At 45.6% G+C, this 17,927-nt stretch overlaps 1 pseudogene; it reads left to right on the plus strand.

The window, feature by feature from the left end:
- The first annotated feature begins 10,904 nt into the window (after positions 1-10,904).
- LOC109501140 lies at positions 10,905-11,391 on the plus strand (annotated as a pseudogene).
- Positions 11,392-17,927: the final 6,536 nt, after the last annotated feature.

Below are 17,927 nucleotides of genomic sequence, written 5' to 3' on the forward strand. Positions count from 1 at the left end.
TGTCTTTGTTGTTCTGCTTCTATTTCCTTTAGGTGTGCTGTTAGATTTTGTATTTGACATTTTTCTTGTTTCTTGAGATAGGCCTGGACTGCAATGTATTTTCCTCTCAGGACTGCCTTTGCTGCATCCCAAAGCGTTTGGATTGTTGTATTTTCATTTTCATTTGTTTCCATATATTTTTAAATTTCTTCTCTAATTGATTGGTTGACCCATTCATTCTTTAGTAGGGTGTTCTTTAACCTCCATGCTTTTGGAGGCTTTCCAGACTTTTTCCTGTGGTTGATTTCAAGCTTCATAGCATTGTGGTCTGAAAGTATGCATGGTATGATCTCAATTCTTGTATACTTATGAAGGACTGTTTTGTGACCCAGTATGTGATCTGTCTTGGAGAATGTTCCACGTGCACTCGAGAAGAAAGTATATTCTGTTGCTTTGGGATACAGAGTTCTAAATATATCTGTCAAGTCCATCTGATCCAAGGTATCATTCAGGGCCCTTGTTTCTTTATTGATCCTGTGTCTAGATGATCTATCCATTGTTGTAAGTGGAGTATTAAAGTCCCCTGCAATTACCACATTCTTATCAATAAGGTTGCTTATATTTGTGATTGTTTTATATATTTGGGGGCTCCGGTATTTGGCGCATAGACATTTATAATTGTTAGCTCTTCCTGATGGATAGACCCTGTAATTATTATATAATGCCCTTCTTCATCTCTTACTACAGCCTTCAATTTAAAGTCTAGTTTGTCTGATATAAGTATGGCTACTCCAGCTTTCTTTTGACTTCCAGTAGCATGATAGTTCTCCATCCCCTCACTTTCAATCTGAAGGTGTCCTCAGGTCTAAAATGAGTCTCTTGTAGACAGCAAATAGATGGGTCTTGTTTTTTTTATCCATTCTGATACCCTATGTCTTGGTTGGAGCATTTAGTCCATTTACATTCAGTGTTATTATAGAAAGATACGGGTTTAGAGTCATTGTGATGTCTATAGGTTTCATGCTTGTAGTCATGTCTCTGGTACTTTGTCTCACAGGATCCCCCTCAGGATTGCTTGTAGGGCTGGTTTAGTGGTGATGAATTCCTTCAGGTTTGTTTGGGAAGACCTTTATCTCTCCTTCTATTCTAAATGAGAGACTTGGATAAAGGATTCTCGGCTGCATATTTTTTCTGTTCATCACATTGAAGATTTTCTGCCATTCCTCTCTGGCCTGCCAAGTTTCAGTAGATAGATCCATCACTATTCTTTTCAGTCTCCCTTTATATGTTAGAGCATGTTTATCCCTAGCTGCTTTCAGAATTTTCTCTTTATCCTTGTATTTTGCCAGTTTCACTATGATATGTCGTGCAGAAGATCGATTCAAGTTGCGTCTGAAAGGAGTTCTCTGTGCCTCTTGGATTTCAATGACTTTTTCCTTCCCCAGATCAGGGAAGTTCTCACCTATGATTTCTTCAAGTATACCTTCAGTACTTTTCCCTCTCTCTTCCTCCTCCGGAATCCCAATTATGCATGTATTATTGTGTTTAATTGTGTCACTTAGTTCTCTAATTCTCCTCTCATACTCCTGGATTTTTTTTATCTCTCTTCTTCTCAGCTTTCTCTTTTTCCATAATTTTATCTTCTAATTCACCTATTCTTTTCTCTGCCTCTTCAATCCGAGCTGTGGTCACCTCCATTTTATTTTGCAGCTCATTTATAGCATTTTTGAATTCCTCATGACTATTTCTTAGTCCCTTGATCGCTGTAGTAATAGATTCTCTGCTGTCCTCTATACTTTTTTCAAGCCCAGAGATTAATTTTATGACTACTATTTTAAATTCATTTTCTGTTACATTGCTTAAATCGTTTTTGACCAATTAGCTGTCGCTACTTCGTGGAGTTTCTTTTGAGGAGAATTCTTCCGTTTCGTCATTTTGGATAGTCCCTGGAGTGGTGCGGAACTGCAGGGCTCTTCCCCTGTGCTGTCTGGAGTAACTTGCGTTGGTGGGCGGGCCGCAGTCAGACCTGATGTCTACCCCCAGCCCACCACTGGGGCCACAGTCAGACTGGTGTGTACCTTATCTTCCCCTCTGCCAGAGGCAGGGCTCACTGTGGAGTGGTGTGGCCCCTGTCTGGGCTACTTGCACACTGCCAGGCTTGTGGTAATCTGGGATCTGGTGTATTAGTCCAGGTGGATCCGCAAGGTGCACAGGGGCAGGAGGGGCAGACTCAGCTCACTTTGCATTTGGTGGTCTGCTTTGGGAGGGGCCCTGCAGCACCAGGAGGGAGGCAGACCCATTGGAGGGATGGATCCACAGAAGCACAGCATTGGGTGTTTGCCTGGTGCAAGCAAGTTCCCTGATGGGAACCAGTTCCCTTTGGTATTTTGGCTGGGGGATGGGCAAGGGAGATGGTGCTGGCGAGCGCCTTTGTTCCCCGCCAAGCTGAGCTCTGTCCTCTGGGGCTCAACAACTCTCCCTCCCATTGTCCTCTAGCCCTCCCACCCTCGGAGCAGAGCTGTTGACTTATAACATTCCAGATGTTAAGTCCCGCTGGCTATCAGAACACACTCCAAAGGACAGTTCAGAACTGAACTCCAAAGGACTTACAGAGTTAGATGGAACAATTTGGGTAAGTGATGCAGGAAGGGGGAGGGTAGGAAAAGCGACCCACAAAAGCTGGCGAGCCTGACCTGTGGGAAGCCAGAGATGCAGCTGGAAACACATTGATGAGGTGGAGGGTCTACACTAGGGATGTTCGCTTTATCTCAAGAGTAATGGAGGAAATTTATCAGAGGGTTTATACTCATCACGACTGGTTTATATTTAGAAAGGCCTTTCTGCTTGTACAGAGCATGGGTAGAAGTATGGATAGGTAAGGGGAGGCCTGTTTGGAGGCTCTGGCTCTAGTAAGAATCCGAGCAAGAGAGGGTGGAGTCCAGGTTGGGTGGCAGCATTGGGGACCAAGAGAAAAGGAGGTAACTAAAAAAGATGGTTAGTGTCACTAATCACCAGAAAGATGCAAAGCCAAAGCACCATGAGATAGCGCCTCACACCTGTCAGGATGACTATTATCAAGGAAAGAACGAAAAAGAAAGAAAGAAAGAAGGAGAAAGAAAGAAAGAAAGAAAGAAAGAAAGAGAGGGAGGAGGGAGGAAGGGAGGAGGGAGGGAGGAAGAAAGAGAAGGAGGGAGGAATGAAGGAAGAAGGAAGGAAAGAGAAAACAAGTAATGGCCAGGATGTGAAGAAATTGGAAATATTGTGCACTGTTGGTGGGAATGCAAAATGATGCAGCTACTGTAGAAAACATTATGGCAACTTCCTACAAAGCTAAAAATAGAAACACCATATGATCCAACAATCCCACTTCTGGTTTCATACCCAAAAGGACTGATATCAGCATCTTGAAGAGATAGTAGAACCCCGGAGTTTATTACAACATTATTCACAGTACCGGAAACAAACTCAATGTCCATCAGTGGATGAATGGATAAAGAAGTTATGGTCGGGAAGGGTTTTGCAAGATGGCGGCTTAGGAGGACGCTGGGCTCACCGCACGTCCTGCTGATCACTTAGATTCCACCTACACCTGCCTAAATAACCCAGAAAACTGCCAGAGGATTAGCAGAACGGAGTCACTGGAGCCAAACGCAGACGAGAGGCCCACGGAAGAGGGTAGGAAGGGGGGCAAGGCGGTGTGCCCTCCACGGACTGGCAGGAGGGAGCCGGGGCGGAGGGGTGGCTCGCCGGCCAAGCAGAGCCCCCGAGTCTGGCTTGCAAAAGCGGAGGGGCCTGATGGACTGTGTTCCGACAGCAAGCGCGACTTAGCGTCTGAGAGGTCATAAGTGAACAGCTCTGCTCGGAAAGCAGGAAGGCTGGAGGACAAAGGGAGGGAGAGCTGCTGAGCCCCCTGACGACAGAGCTCAGTCTGGTGGGGAACAAAGGCGCTCACCAGTGCCATCTCCCCCGCCCATCCCCCAGCCAAAATCCCAAAGAGAACCAGTTCCTGCCAGGGAACTTGCTCCCTCCGGGCAAACACCCAACTCTGTGCTTCTGTGGAGCCAAACCTCCGGCAGCGGATATGACTCCCTCCGGATGCCACAGGGCCCCTCCTGAAGTGGATCACCTAAGGAGAAGCGATTGAAGCCTGCCCCTCCTGCCCCTGTGCACCTTGCCTACCCACCCCAGCTAATACGCCAGATCCCCAGCATCACAAGCCTGGCAGTGTGCAAGTAGCCCAGACGGGCCACACCACCCCACAGTGAATCCCGCCCCTAACAGAGGGGAAGAGAAGGCACACACCAGTCTGACTGTGGCCCCAGCGTTAGGCTGGGGGCAGACATCAAGTCTGACTGCGGCCCCGCCCACCAACTCCAGTTATACACCACAGCACAGGGGAAGTGCCCTGCAGGTCCTCACCACGCCAGGGACTATCCAAAATGACCAAGCGGAAGAATTCCCCTCAGAAGAATCTCCAGGAAATAACAACAGCTAATGAGCTGATCAAAAAGGATTTAAATAATATAACAGAAAGTGAATTTAGAATAATAGTCATAAAATTAATCGCCGGGCTTGAAAACAGTATACAGGACAGCAGAGAATCTCTTGCTACAGAGATCAAGGGTCTAAGGAACAGTCACGAGGAGCTGAAAAACGCTTTAAAGGAAATGCATAACAAATGGAAACCACCACGGCTCGGATTGAAGAGGCAGAGGAGAGAATAGGTGAACTAGAAGATAAAGTTATGGAAAAAGAGGAAGCGGAGAAAAAGAGAGATAAAAAAATCCAGGAGTATGAGGGGAAAATGAGAGAACTAAGTGATACACTAAAAAGAAATAATATACGCATAATTGGTATCCCAGAGGAGGAAGAGAGAGGGAAAGGTGCTGAAGGGGTACTTGAAGAAATAATAGCTGAGAACTTCCCTGAACTGGGGAAGGAAAAAGGCATTGAAATCCAAGAGGCACAGAGAACTCCCTTCAGACGTAACTTGAATCGATCTTCTGCACGACATATCATAGTGAAACTGGCAAACTACAAGGATAAAGAGAAAATTCTGAAAGCAGCAAGGGGTAAACGTGCCCTCACATATAAAGGGAGACCTATAAGACTTGTGACTGATCTCTCTTTTGAAACTTGGCAGGCCAGAAAGAATTGGCACGAGATTTTCAGGGTGCTAAACAGAAAAAATATGCAGCCAAGAATCCTTTATCCAGCAAGTCTGTCATTTAGAATAGAAGGAGAGATAAAGGTCTTTCCAAACAAACAAAAACTGAAGGAATTTGTCACCACTAAACCAGCCCTACAAGAGATCCTAAGGGGGACCCTGTGAGACAAAGTCCCAGAGACATCACTACAAGCATAAAACATACAGACATCACAATGACTCTAAACCCGTATCTTTCTATAATAACACTGAATGTAAATGGATTAAATGCGCCAACCAAAAGACATAGGGTATCAGAATGGATAAAAAAACAAGACCCATCTATTTGCTGTCTACAAGAGACTCGTTTTAGACCTGAGGACACCTTTAGATTGAGAGTGAGGGGATGGAGAACTATTTATCATGCTACTGGAAGCCAAAAGAAAGCTGGAGTAGCCATACTTATATCAGACAAACTAGACTTTAAATTAAAGGCTGTAACAAGAGATGAAGAAGGACATTATATAATAGTTACAGGGTCTATCCATCAGGAAGAGCTAACAATTATAAATGTCTATGCGCCGAATACCGGAGCCCCCAAATATATAAAACAATTACTCATAAACATAAGCAACCTTATTGATAAGAATGTGGTAATTGCAGGGGACTTTAACACTCCACTTACAGAAATGGATAGATCATCTAGACACACGGTCAATAAAGAAACAAGGGCCCTGAATGAGACATTGGATCAGATGGACTTGACAGATATATTTAGAACGCTGCATCCCAAAGCAACAGAATATACTTTCTTCTCGAGTGCACATGGAACATTCTCCAAGATAGATCATATACTGGGTCACAAAACAGTCCTTCATAAGTTTACAAGAATTGAAATTATACCATGCATGCTTTCAGACCACAATGCTATGAAGCTTGAAATCAACCACAGAAAAAAGTCTGGAAAACCTCCAAAAGCATGGAGGTTAAAGAACACCCTACTAACGAATGAGTGGGTCAACCAGGCAATTAGAGAAGAAATTAAAAAATATATGGAAACAAACGAAAATGAAAATACAACAATCCAAACGCTTTGGGACACAGCGAAGGCAGTCCTGAGAGGAAAATACATTGCAATCCAGGCCTATCTCAAGAAACAAGAAAAATCCCAAATACAAAATCTAACAGCACACCTAAAGGAACTAGAAGCAGAACAGCAAAGGCAGCCTAAACCCAGCAGAAGAAGAGAAATCATAAAGATCAGAGCAGAAATAAACAATATAGAATCTCAAAAAACTGTAGAGCAGATCAACGAAACCAAGAGTTGGTTTTTTGAAAAAATCAACAAAATTGACAAACCTCTAGCCAGGCTTCTCAAAAAGAAAAGGGAGATGACCCAAACAGATAAAATCATGAAGGAAAATGGAATTATGACAACCAATCCCTCAGAGATACAAACAATTCTCAGGGAATACTATGAAAAATTATATGCCAACAAATTGGACAACCTAGAAGAAATGGACAAATTCCTGAACACCCACACTCTTCCAAAACTCAATCAGGAGGAAATAGAAAGCTTGAACAGACCCATAACCAGCGAAGAAATTGAATCGGTTATCAAAAATCTCCCAACAAATAAGAGTCCAGGACCAGATGGCTTCCCAGGGGAGTTCTACCAGACGTTTAAAGCAGAGATAATACCTATCCTTCTCAAGCTATTCCAAGAAATAGAAAGGGAAGGAAAACTTCCAGACTCATTCTATGAAGCCAGTATTACTTTGATTCCTAAACCAGACAGAGACCCAGTCAAAAAAGAGAACTACAGGCCAATATCCCTGGTGAATATGAATGCAAAAATTCTCAATAAGATGCTAGCAAATCGAATTCAATGGCATATAAAAAGAATTATTCACCATGATCAAGTGGGATTCATTCCTGGGATGCAGGGCTGGTTCAACATTCGCAAATCAATCTACGTGATACATCACATTAACAAAAAAAAAAGAGAAGAACCATATGATCCTGTCAATCGATGCAGAAAAGGCCTTTGACAAAATCCAGCACCCTTTCTTAATAAAAACCCTTGAGAAAGTCGGGATAGAAGGAACATACTTAAAGATCATAAAAGCCATTTATGAAAAGCCCACAGCTAACATCATCCTCAACGGGGAAAAACTGAGAGCTTTTTCCCTGAGATCAGGAACACGACAGGGATGCCCACTCTCACCGCTGCTGTTTAACATAGTGCTGGAAGTTCTAGCATCAGCAATCAGACAACAAAAGGAAATCAAAAGCATCAAAATTGGCAAAGATGAAGTCAAGCTTTCGCTTTTTGCAGATGACATGATATTATACATGGAAAATCCGATAGACTCCACCAAAAGTCTGCTAGAACTGATACAGGAATTCAGCAAAGTTGCAGGATACAAAATCAATGTACAGAAATCAGTTGCATTCTTATACACTAACAATGAAGCAACAGAAAGACAAATAAAGAAACTGATCCCATTCACAATTGCACCAAGAAGCATAAAATACCTAGGAATAAATCTAACCAAAGATGTAAAGGATCTGTATGCTGAAAACCATAGAAAGCTTATGAAGGAAATTGAAGAAGATTTAAAGAAATGGAAAGACATTCCCTGCTCATGGATTGGAAGAATAAATATTGTCAAAATGTCAATACTACCCAAAGCTATCTACACATTCAGTGCAATCCCAATCAAAATTGCACCAGCATTCTTCTCGAAACTAGAACAAGCAATCCTAAAATTCATATGGAACCACAAAAGGCCCCGAATAGCCAAAGGAATTTTGAAGAAGAAGACCAAGGCAGGAGGCATCACAATCCCAGACTTTAGCCTCTACTACAAAGCTGTCATCATCAAGACAGCATGGTATTGGCACAAAAACAGACACATAGACCAATGGAATAGAATAGAAACCCCAGAACTAGACCCACAAACGTATGGCCAACTCATCTTTGACAAAGCAGGAAAGAACATCCAATGGAAAAAAGACAGCCTCTTTAACAAATGGTGCTGGGAGAACTGGACAGCAACATGCAGAAGGTTGAAACTAGACCACTTTCTCACACCATTCACAAAAATAAACTCAAAATGGATAAAGGACTTGAATGTGAGACAGGAAACCATCAAAACCTTAGAGGAGAAAGCAGGAAAAGACCTCTCTGACCTCAGCCATAGCAATCTCTTACTCGACGCATCCCCAAAGGCAAGGGAATTAAAAGCAAAAGTGAATTACTGGGACCTTATGAAGATAAAAAGCTTCTGCACAGCAAAGGAAACAACCAACAAAACTAAAAGGCAACCAACGGAATGGGAAAAGATATTCGCAAATGACATATCGGACAAAGGGCTAGTATCCAAAATCTATAAAGAGCTCACCAAACTCCACACCCGAAAAACAAATAACCCAGTGAAGAAATGGGCAGAAAACATGAATAGACACTTCTCTAAAGAAGACATCCGGATGGCCAACAGGCACATGAAAAGATGTTCAGCGTCGCTCCTTATCAGGGAAATACAAATCAAAACCACACTCAGGTATCACCTCACGCCAGTCAGAGTGGCCAAAATGAACAAATCAGGAGACTATAGATGCTGGCAAGTATGTGGAGAAATGGGAACCCTCTTGCACTGTTGGTGGGAATGCAAATTGGTGCAGCCGCTCTGGAAAGCAGTGTGGAGGTTCCTCAGAAAATTAAAAATAGACCTACCCTATGACCCAGCAATAGCACTGCTAGGAATTTATCCAAGGGATACAGGAGTACTGATGCATAGGGCCACTTGTACCCCAATGTTCATAGCAGCACTCTCAACGATAGCCAAATTATGGAAAGAGCCTAAATGTCCATCCACTGATGAATGGATAAAGAAATTGTGGTTTATATACACAATGGAATACTACGTGGCAATGAGAAAAAATGAAATATGGCCTTTTGTAGCAACGTGGTTGGAACTGGAGAGTGTGATGCTAAGTGAAATAAGCCATACAGAGAAAGACAGATACCATATGGTTTCACTCTTATGTGGATCCTGAGAAACTTAACAGGAACCCATGGGGGAGGGGAAGGAAAAAAAAAAAAAAAGAGGTTAGAGTGGGAGAGAGCCAAAGCATAAGAGACTGTTAAAAACTGAGAACAAACTGAGGGTTGATGGGGGGTGGGAGGGAGGAGAGGGTGGGTGATGGATATTGAGGAGGGCACCTTTTGGGATGAGCACTGGGTGTTGTATGGAAACCAATTTGTCAATAAATTTCATATATATATATATATATATATAAAAGAAGTTATGGTCTATGCATACAATGGAATATTATTCAGCCTTAAAAAAGAAGGAAATCCTGCAATATGTGACACCATGGATGAACCTTGAAGACATTATGTAAAGTAACATAAGCCCGTCACAGAAGGGCAAATACTGTATGAATCCACTCAGACAAGGTCATTGAAATTGTGAAACTCATAGAAGCAGAGAGTAAAAGGGTGGTTGCCAGAGGCTGGAGGGAGGGGGAAATGGGGAATGGGGAATCAAAAGGCATAAAGTCTTAATTATGCAAGATAAAGAAGTTCTGGAGGTCTTCTGTACAACACTGTGACTGTAGTTAACAATACCGCAGTGTGCACTTAAAAAAATGTTAAGGGGGTAAATCTCATGTGAAATATTATCACAATATAATTTTTTTTAAATGTTAACGATTTTAAAAAGAACATATTTACGGGGGCTAACTGTTGGCAAAGCTGGGGAGGTGAGGGAGTGGGTGGATGGCCGTGAATAGTGGTGCCATCTAGGACTGTGGGAAAATACTTGAGCCTGCAGATCAAAAGTTTATATTTTGGCTGTCCAGAATTTGAGGCCTCAATGAGATATCAGAGTATATTTGTCAAGTGGGCAGTTGGTGGAATCAGACCGGGATCTTGGAGAAGAGGACTGAGGGAGGCAGACCATGAGGGAATTATCAGAGGATGCAGTGGGGCCAAAGCCACGGGAGGAGCTGCAAAGAGAACTCACTGAGGAAGAGCCCAGGGCAGGAGAGGAGAACCAAGCCAAACCTGAAAGGGGAGGAGTGGCAGAACTGACTGGAAGGGTGAAGGCATAGGACAGAGTGGCCAGTGGGAAGAGAACCAGGTGGGGTTGTGGGTGAGAGGCTTTGGGAAAGACAGAGGGGCAGCTGTGTAGACTTCTGACCAGAAGTTGAGTCCATTGAAAACTGCAACACACCAGGGCAAGTTTAGTGATTTGGGCCATTGGCAAATGAGTAGGAGTTCTGTAGGTGGGGGTGCCGAGGCAGATTCCAGGGTGTGGTGGTCTGAGGAGCAAGAGAGGGGAGAGGGAAGTACATTCAGAGTGTGGGCAAATAGCACAAGGCACTATTTGGTCTGCTTCAACTTTTCCTGCCTAGATCAGTAAGCACTGGACAGTTTTCCACAAACACTGGGCACCACCATTTCTCGAGCACTGTGTTGGCTGAGGAGATCCCCAATACTCCCTACACATAGGGAGATCCTAGAACAGTGGGTAAATCAGAAATTAAGATAATTATAATATTAGAAAGTGAGTAAGGTAGGAGTATGTGGGGGGGGGGGGTGATTATGTTGACCTTGGAGGTTGTCAAGGAGAGAAAGGACCTTTGTGCAGAGTGAACAGCAGGAAGGGATTTGTGAGGAGGGGAAGCCAGAGCCAAAACAGGTGTCTTGGTCTTGCTTCTTCCACCCTGAGAAACTTCAGCAAGTTCTGCCATCTTCCAGTAATTTGCCAAAATGACCAACACAAAAGGAAAGTGGAGAGGCATTTGCTATATGTTCTGTAGGCCTTTTAGAAAACATGGAGTTGTTCCTTTGGCCACATACATGCAAATCTCTAAGAAAGGTGATATTGGAGACGTCAAGGGAACGGGCACTGTTCAAAAACGAAATACCCCACAAATGTTACCATGGGAGGACTGGCACAGTCTACAATGTCACCCGGCATGCTGTTGGCATTGTTGTAAACAAACAAGTTACAGGCAAGATTCTTGCTGAGAGAATTAATGTACAGATTGATCATATTAAGCACTCACAGAGCTGAGGTAGCTTCCTGAAGCATGTGAAGGAAAATGATCAGAAAGTGAAGGAAGCCAAAGAGAAAGATACTTGGGTTCAGTTGAAGCACCAGCCTGCTCCATCCAGAGAAGCTCACTTTGTGAGAACCAATGGAAAGGAGCCTGGGCTTCTGGAACCCATTCTCTATTCATTCATGGCATGATAAGTATAAAAAAACCCAAACAAACAAACCTCTAGACTGTAAAAAAAAAAAAAATTCAGAAAACTACACCTTACATCTGTTTTCTTCCCAGTGAAATGTCTCCATGCTATTCATATTAAAGTTCTGACAAATCTCACAAAAAAGAAAGGTCTTAGATTTCTAATCCAGCATTTCCCATATTTTATTAAAACCTTCTTGGGGCGCCTGGGTGGCGCAGTCGGTTAAGCGTCCGACTTCAGCCAGGTCACGATCTCGCGGTCCGGGAGTTCGAGCCCCGCGTCAGGCTCTGGGCTGATGGCTCAGAGCCTGGAGCCTGTTTCCGATTCTGTGTCTCCCTCTCTCTCTGCCCCTCCCCCGTTCATGCTCTGTCTCTCTCTGTCCCAAAAATAAATAAACATTGAAAAAAAAATTAAAAAAAAAACCTTCTTTTTAAGGGTACATTTGGGGAAGTTTAGGAGCAGGTGGTAGGGAGCCATTGCAGGGCTTTGAGCACACTAGAAACGTTCCCCTAAGAGTTATGTGTAGGCAGATGGGAGGAAGAGATGAAGAATAGAGAGCTGGTTATGGCAAGATTAATGTGCCCTAGTCCTAGCTCAGGCAGCATTTGGGTAGATGCATGGAAGGGGACAGATTCCAAGAAATTTGGAAGAAAGAACCACCAAAACTGGATGACCCATTAGGGGTATATGTGAGTGTGTGAGTGTGTGAATGTGTGTGTGTGTGCACGCACACGCACGTGTGTGTGGAGGTGGAGGTGTTGGTACAAGTAAGTCTGGAGGTGGTGTAGGTTGTTATAGTAGTGGTGGAGGATGTGGAGGTGGTGGTGACAGAGGTGATGGTGATGGTGGCAGAGGTGAAAGCACAAACAGAGGTGAATATGGAGGTAGTGGTCAGGGTGGAAGTTTTAGTGATGGTCATGGCGGAGGCGGAGGTGATGATGGTGTGGAGTAGCAGAAATTCCTGACCCTGTGTCTAGATGAATTTTATCAAGAGAGAGAATGTAGGTGGAGGGTAGATTTGGGGCTGGGATAAAAGGTGGGAAAATAAAGTCAGTTCATCTTGGACATAGTTTGAGACATCTGCAGAGCAGACACAGGGTGTCCCAAAGAACTGCTGCTTTACCTGCTGGAACTCAGGAGAGGACTCTGGGATACAAGTTTGGGTATGGGTCAATAGCCACAGAAGTGGATGGAACCATAGGAAAGGCAAGGAGAAAGGAAGACAAGGGGACTGGTTGGTGACTGGCTTGGGTCAGGGTCTCCTAGATAAGCTCCAGTGGAATGGGCCAGTGATGTCTCTTGAGTGCTACGTGTACCAGAAAATTCCTGGGCATAACACTCAGGGTCCAGTGCAGGCCCTGCTCTTATAGGAAAAAGTGCCAAGCCCAGCTCCATCTGGACAAGGATGGGCCTGCCTTGCCCTGCCCTGTTTTGCTATGGACCTAATGGACTATGTTTATGTTTTTGGTCCAGTTACTCATAGGCAGCCAATTGGCGGGGGAGGATTTGTGTGCCATTTGGAAGTGACAGCCCTACATCTCCATTCCTTGGCTGGACTCCGGCTGGCAGATTAAGGGAGGCTGGCTTGGCACAGGAGCGAACAGTGGCTCTGCAGATGGGTGTCTTGCTTGCACGCCAACTGGGCGTGTGCTCAGATCACACGGATTCCTTTCCTCCAAGCCCTTTGGGCTGTACTGATCTCAGTATGGAGTCAGTGGCCTCTGCCATCTTGGATTATTGGACAAATGTGTTGGCAAATCTAGTGGAGTTGGAGGCCAGAGGTCCCAGCAGGGTGCCTGGTGCCTATTGGGCTTCTTCAAACTTAGAACCACCATACCTACTGTAACCCTGGGTGCCAATGTTAGGAGGGAAGGCTTGGGATTGGTAGGGGGTATGCTTGTTGTGGGTTTGCATTTGGCTTGTGAGTCTGGATTCCTGTGCTTGGAGGCATCATAGGAAACAAACTTCCAGGTACACAGACAGACACATAGACAATATCTATTACACAGATATTTCGTTTAAATATTGATTGAAATATGCATTGAAGGGACGCCTGGGTGGCTAGGTCGGTTAAGCGTCCAACCTCGGCTCAGGTCATGATCTCACTGCTCGTGAGTTCGAGCCCCCTGTCAGGCTCTGTGCTGATAGCTCAGAGCCTGGAGCCTGCTATGAATTCTGTGTCTCCCTCTCTCTCTGCCCCTTCCCTGCCTGTGCTCTGTCTGCCTCTCTCAAAAATAAACAAACATTAAAAAAACTAAAATGATAAAAAAAAGACATATGCATTGAAAATCAAGCCATTTCATTGAGGTTTTAGGTGTTGAGGTCAAAGTCTGTTTTAACCTAAGAGTTATACTTGGTTCTAATTTGTGTGTAAGATGCCCAGAGTTCAAGGAAGCCATAGGACTTGACGATCAATGGTAAGTAACCCTGTGGCCTCACTTAGGGACTATGTCATCCTCTGGTATTGGGGAAAAGGTGAGGCCTTCAAGTGGTGTCTATAGAGAAAGTGTGTCAGACCACTGCCAGCTCCATCCAGGATCTCGTGTAGGAAAGATCTTCCCAGACAGCCTGTTTAGAAATCCCTTTTTGGACTTGCAGACACCCAGGCAGACTTCGTCTCTTCCCTGAAATGCATCCCCCACTGAAAGCTCTCACAATGTAGCTGCTGGTTTGGGGAGGGGAAATAAAGACCACAGCTTAGTGTTTATGCAAAAAAAGCAAAAAACAAAAGTAAGCAAACCAACCTCCCTCCTAGCTTGCATTACTAGTGCTAAAATGTGCCCTTCTAACCTTGCCAGTTTAGACAGGGTAGACGGTGTAGACAGTCCAGCTCTGTCTCTCCAGTCCAGTGCCTGCTCTCTCAGACACAACCTTTCCCAGATTCTGTCCCCAGAAGACCCAGGAGTCAGCTGGGAGGAAGCTCTTTCAGGCTCTGATGACCTTTGCCCCCAATGTGCATGTCACAGGCAGCTTTGCAATGTGCATCGTGCTGCATGTTGATCCTGAGGCCCAAGGAACTGGGTGGTCTCAATCCAACCTGATCCTGGTCTCCTGGAAACTCTGATGCCCACCCAGCCAGTCCCAGCCTTGTTCCATCCTGGGGTGCATGGGACAAGCAGGTGTGGGGGTGATGACATGGGCCAGGGAATTGCTGAGAATGGTCTTCAGAACTCTTGCAAGAAGAGAGACCTGACCCTCATTGGCAAATGGAAGCTGGATGACCTTGTAGTTGAGAAGAGTATTTTTTGTTTAGTCCCTTTTGGAAGGCTTTCCTGGATCTGGCCTCTTATTGAATGTTTTTAAGGGAAAAAGAGATGAAAAAAAAGTTTAATAGATCCATTCATGCTTAACTGGATTCCCAACCACTTCTCCCCTTGAGTGGCAGTTCCCACAGCCAGCCTTATACTCAAGTCTCAGTGAATTCTTTGGTTGGTGGGGCTATGTTAGTTAGCCTTGGATGTCAGAGCACATGATCTGGTCATTTGGGGGCTCCTTGACCCTCCTGCCCCATGTCAGGCTAGAGAGCCCCATGGTTTGACTGAAGGAGCAGAGGCTCTGCTACAGACAGACCTGGGTTCTGACAGTGAATCAGCCATGGGCCTGGGCAGGAAACCCCTCTAACCTGTTGATCCATCTCTAAATCAGGATAAGCATACTTACCTCGCAGGTTGGTATGCTGATTCATTAAATGCCCTGGTATAGGCATGTATATACAGCCCCAGCATGCTCCCGGGCACCTAGTGCCCTTGCAATGCTGGAGTCTGGCACGGAAGGGGCTTGGGAACTGTCTGTAGAATCTGAGTCCTCAAAGGGATTATTCATGGTTTAGTAACAGCCTATCAGGAAGGACAATGGTCCCCTTATTGTTCTCTTTCCCATCATTGCCAGCCAGGCCTATTTATAACCTTAGAGGATTCCTCAGGAGTGACTCACCTGCCACAAGGCTACCCCAAGGAGACCTTATCACACATTACCTGCCTTGCCTGCTGGCCTCTACCCTGGACTCTTCTGGTCTCACCTCAGCAAGCCCAGTCCAGAGGTGCCTGTTTGTGTCCTCAGCTCAGGCATGACATGACTCCACCAACTAGAGAGGCAAACAGAGGCCAGGGGTCAAAGACAGAGGGTGAGAGGAAACCAAATCCCATTGTGAGGCCCAAGTCAGGGACTGGGGTCACCATTCAGATGGAGACATCAGCCCCAAGTCATGGCTGGACATGTGGGGGAGGGCTGGCACGAACCAGTTGGATGGAGAATCCAGTCAGCACAAGGGGGCACCAGTCTGGGTTCAGGAACAAGAATTTAAGGCCAGGTCCATCCCAGCCATCCTGGGAGCCCACCTGGGGGTGATTCCAAGGTTTCAGAGGCTGTGTGAAGAAAGGCCCTTAGTGGGGCTTTCCTCTCCCCAGTAATGGGCAGTAAGGGATTATAAGGGGCTAGGCACCACAATGGCTACAGAGAGGAGGGCTCTGGAGACACCTCATGCAAAACCAGCTCCCTCTCCACATCCCTTAGTCAGACTGTGGGGCAGCAATTTTCGGTGGAAGAGGGTGCCTGGGGCCCTCCCCCTTCTGTTCTCACCTCCTCATAGTCACCTCTGGCCTCAAGATTCAGCTCTGGGGCACTTGACAGTGTTCCTCCTTCCTTCACAAAAATTCCCGGGAAAAGACGGCAAGAAAACTCACATGCTGGGAGTACTAAGCATTTTTAAAGCCTTGTTTTGGGGGGGCAGTCCTTGGCTTCCTTCCTTGCAAAAGGCGAAGGTTCTGTTCCAGGGAGAGGGACCCTTGGCATCTACCCCAGAGTCAACGGCAGGGGTGTTCCAGGCCTATGGCAGGCTGGATTCTGCCATCAGCTTCTTCCCCTTCTCTGCCTACATTTGGGGGTGCTTGGGTGGCTCAGTCAGTTAAGCTTCTGACTCTTGACTTCAGTTCAGGTCATGATCTACAGTTCGTGAGTTCAAGCCCCCCATCAGCTCCACACTGTCAGTGCAGTGCCTGCTTGGGATTATCTCTCTCTACCTCTGTCTCCCTGCCCCTCCCTTGCTCACTTTCTTTCTCTCCCAAAATAAGTAAATTAAAAAAATAATAATTACAAAAAGCTCCTTAATAATTACAAAATCATCTGTAAACATTGAGATGAACTTAAATGGATACTTTCTCAAGAATCTCACAACCCCTTTAGAGGAGTTGGGAAGTGCTCATCTGAGGGGCAGCAGGAACAGCCCCCGGGACAGTCCTCTTTACAGCAGGCCCGTGCCCTGTTAGGATGGTGGAGCTGGCAGATTATGCCTTCTGTGTGTTTTTCATCTTATCAGAAAACGTGGAAGAAAGGACACTAGTATTTGTCAGGCACCTACTCAACATTTTTCAGTGATTAGTCCACTTAATTCCTTAAGCACCCCTGTGCGTAGGTATAACTGTAGCTGGTAATAACTAATGTATAACTAAGTAGTAATAACTAAGCACTCACGGTTAGCTCTGTTTTAAGCACTGCTAAGCTCTGTTTATATGAATTCACTCACCCAGTACTCCTGACAACCCTCCAGCAGCGATCCCCACTTTATGAGGGAGGAAATCGAGGTTTAGAAATGTAAGTGACACAACATGACACAGCCAGTACCTGGAATCACTGGTATTTGGCTTCGGGCAGTCTGACTCACAGTCTAAGCTCTCGACCCCTTTATGTCATCCTTCTGAAGTGACCAGGCCAGAATTTGAATCCAGACCACCTTCTCTACCCTGTCAGGCTGCCTCTCAGGTTGGAAAAGAACTTGGCTCTCCAAATGGCCCACCGATGGCTGCTGGGGAAGTGACAGATCCCAGCTCAGAACATCAGATTCCCACTACGGGAAAGAATGGTGGGTAGAAAGGGGGCTAGGGAGAGGAGGAGGGTCTAGTAGGGAGGGGTCTCCTGTGCTAGTGCTGCACTTTCGGTTTAGTTCCAGTTCCTTAGGTGCAAGACATTGTGCTGACCCCCAGGTTTTCCTTTGCTTGTTAACCCAGGGGCACCTGGAAGAATCTGCTGTACTGATGCCAAGAAATAGGCTGGGCCAGGAAGGGGCAAAGATGGCTTTCCCACAGCATGGAAGAGAGGCCACCAAGCTCTCAGTCCCCCCTCTGCTTCCCTGTCCACACACCCTCTCCTGTCCCTGTGAGCTCTTGTTCAGGCGTCTGTCTCCAGCCAGCAGGAGACATGGCCTGGTTCTATCTCGAGTGCTGGCACAGGGCCTGGCAATCAATAAACATTTGTTGAAAGAATTAATCAAACTTGGAGCATTTACTGGACAGAGGCCATTAACCCCTGGTTCGAGTCCATCGGCCTGACCTCTGTCTTCAAGTGGTCAGATTAGTCCTTCTGAGGAGACCCAATGGCCCTTGGCACTGAATCCACGTTTCCTTGCTGGTCAATGACAGAGCGGTCCTGGCCAATGGCCACTGGCTCCAGGAGCAGGAGGCTGAGCTTTCCCATCGTTGCCTTAGCAGTGGCCCTGCCAGGCTTCTGGTCAGTCTGGTGTCCCGTCTGGGCTGGCTTCTTGCT

Source organism: Felis catus, chromosome B3 (assembly GCF_018350175.1).
Source record: "Felis catus isolate Fca126 chromosome B3, F.catus_Fca126_mat1.0, whole genome shotgun sequence".
NCBI classification, from domain to species: Eukaryota; Metazoa; Chordata; class Mammalia; order Carnivora; family Felidae; genus Felis; species Felis catus.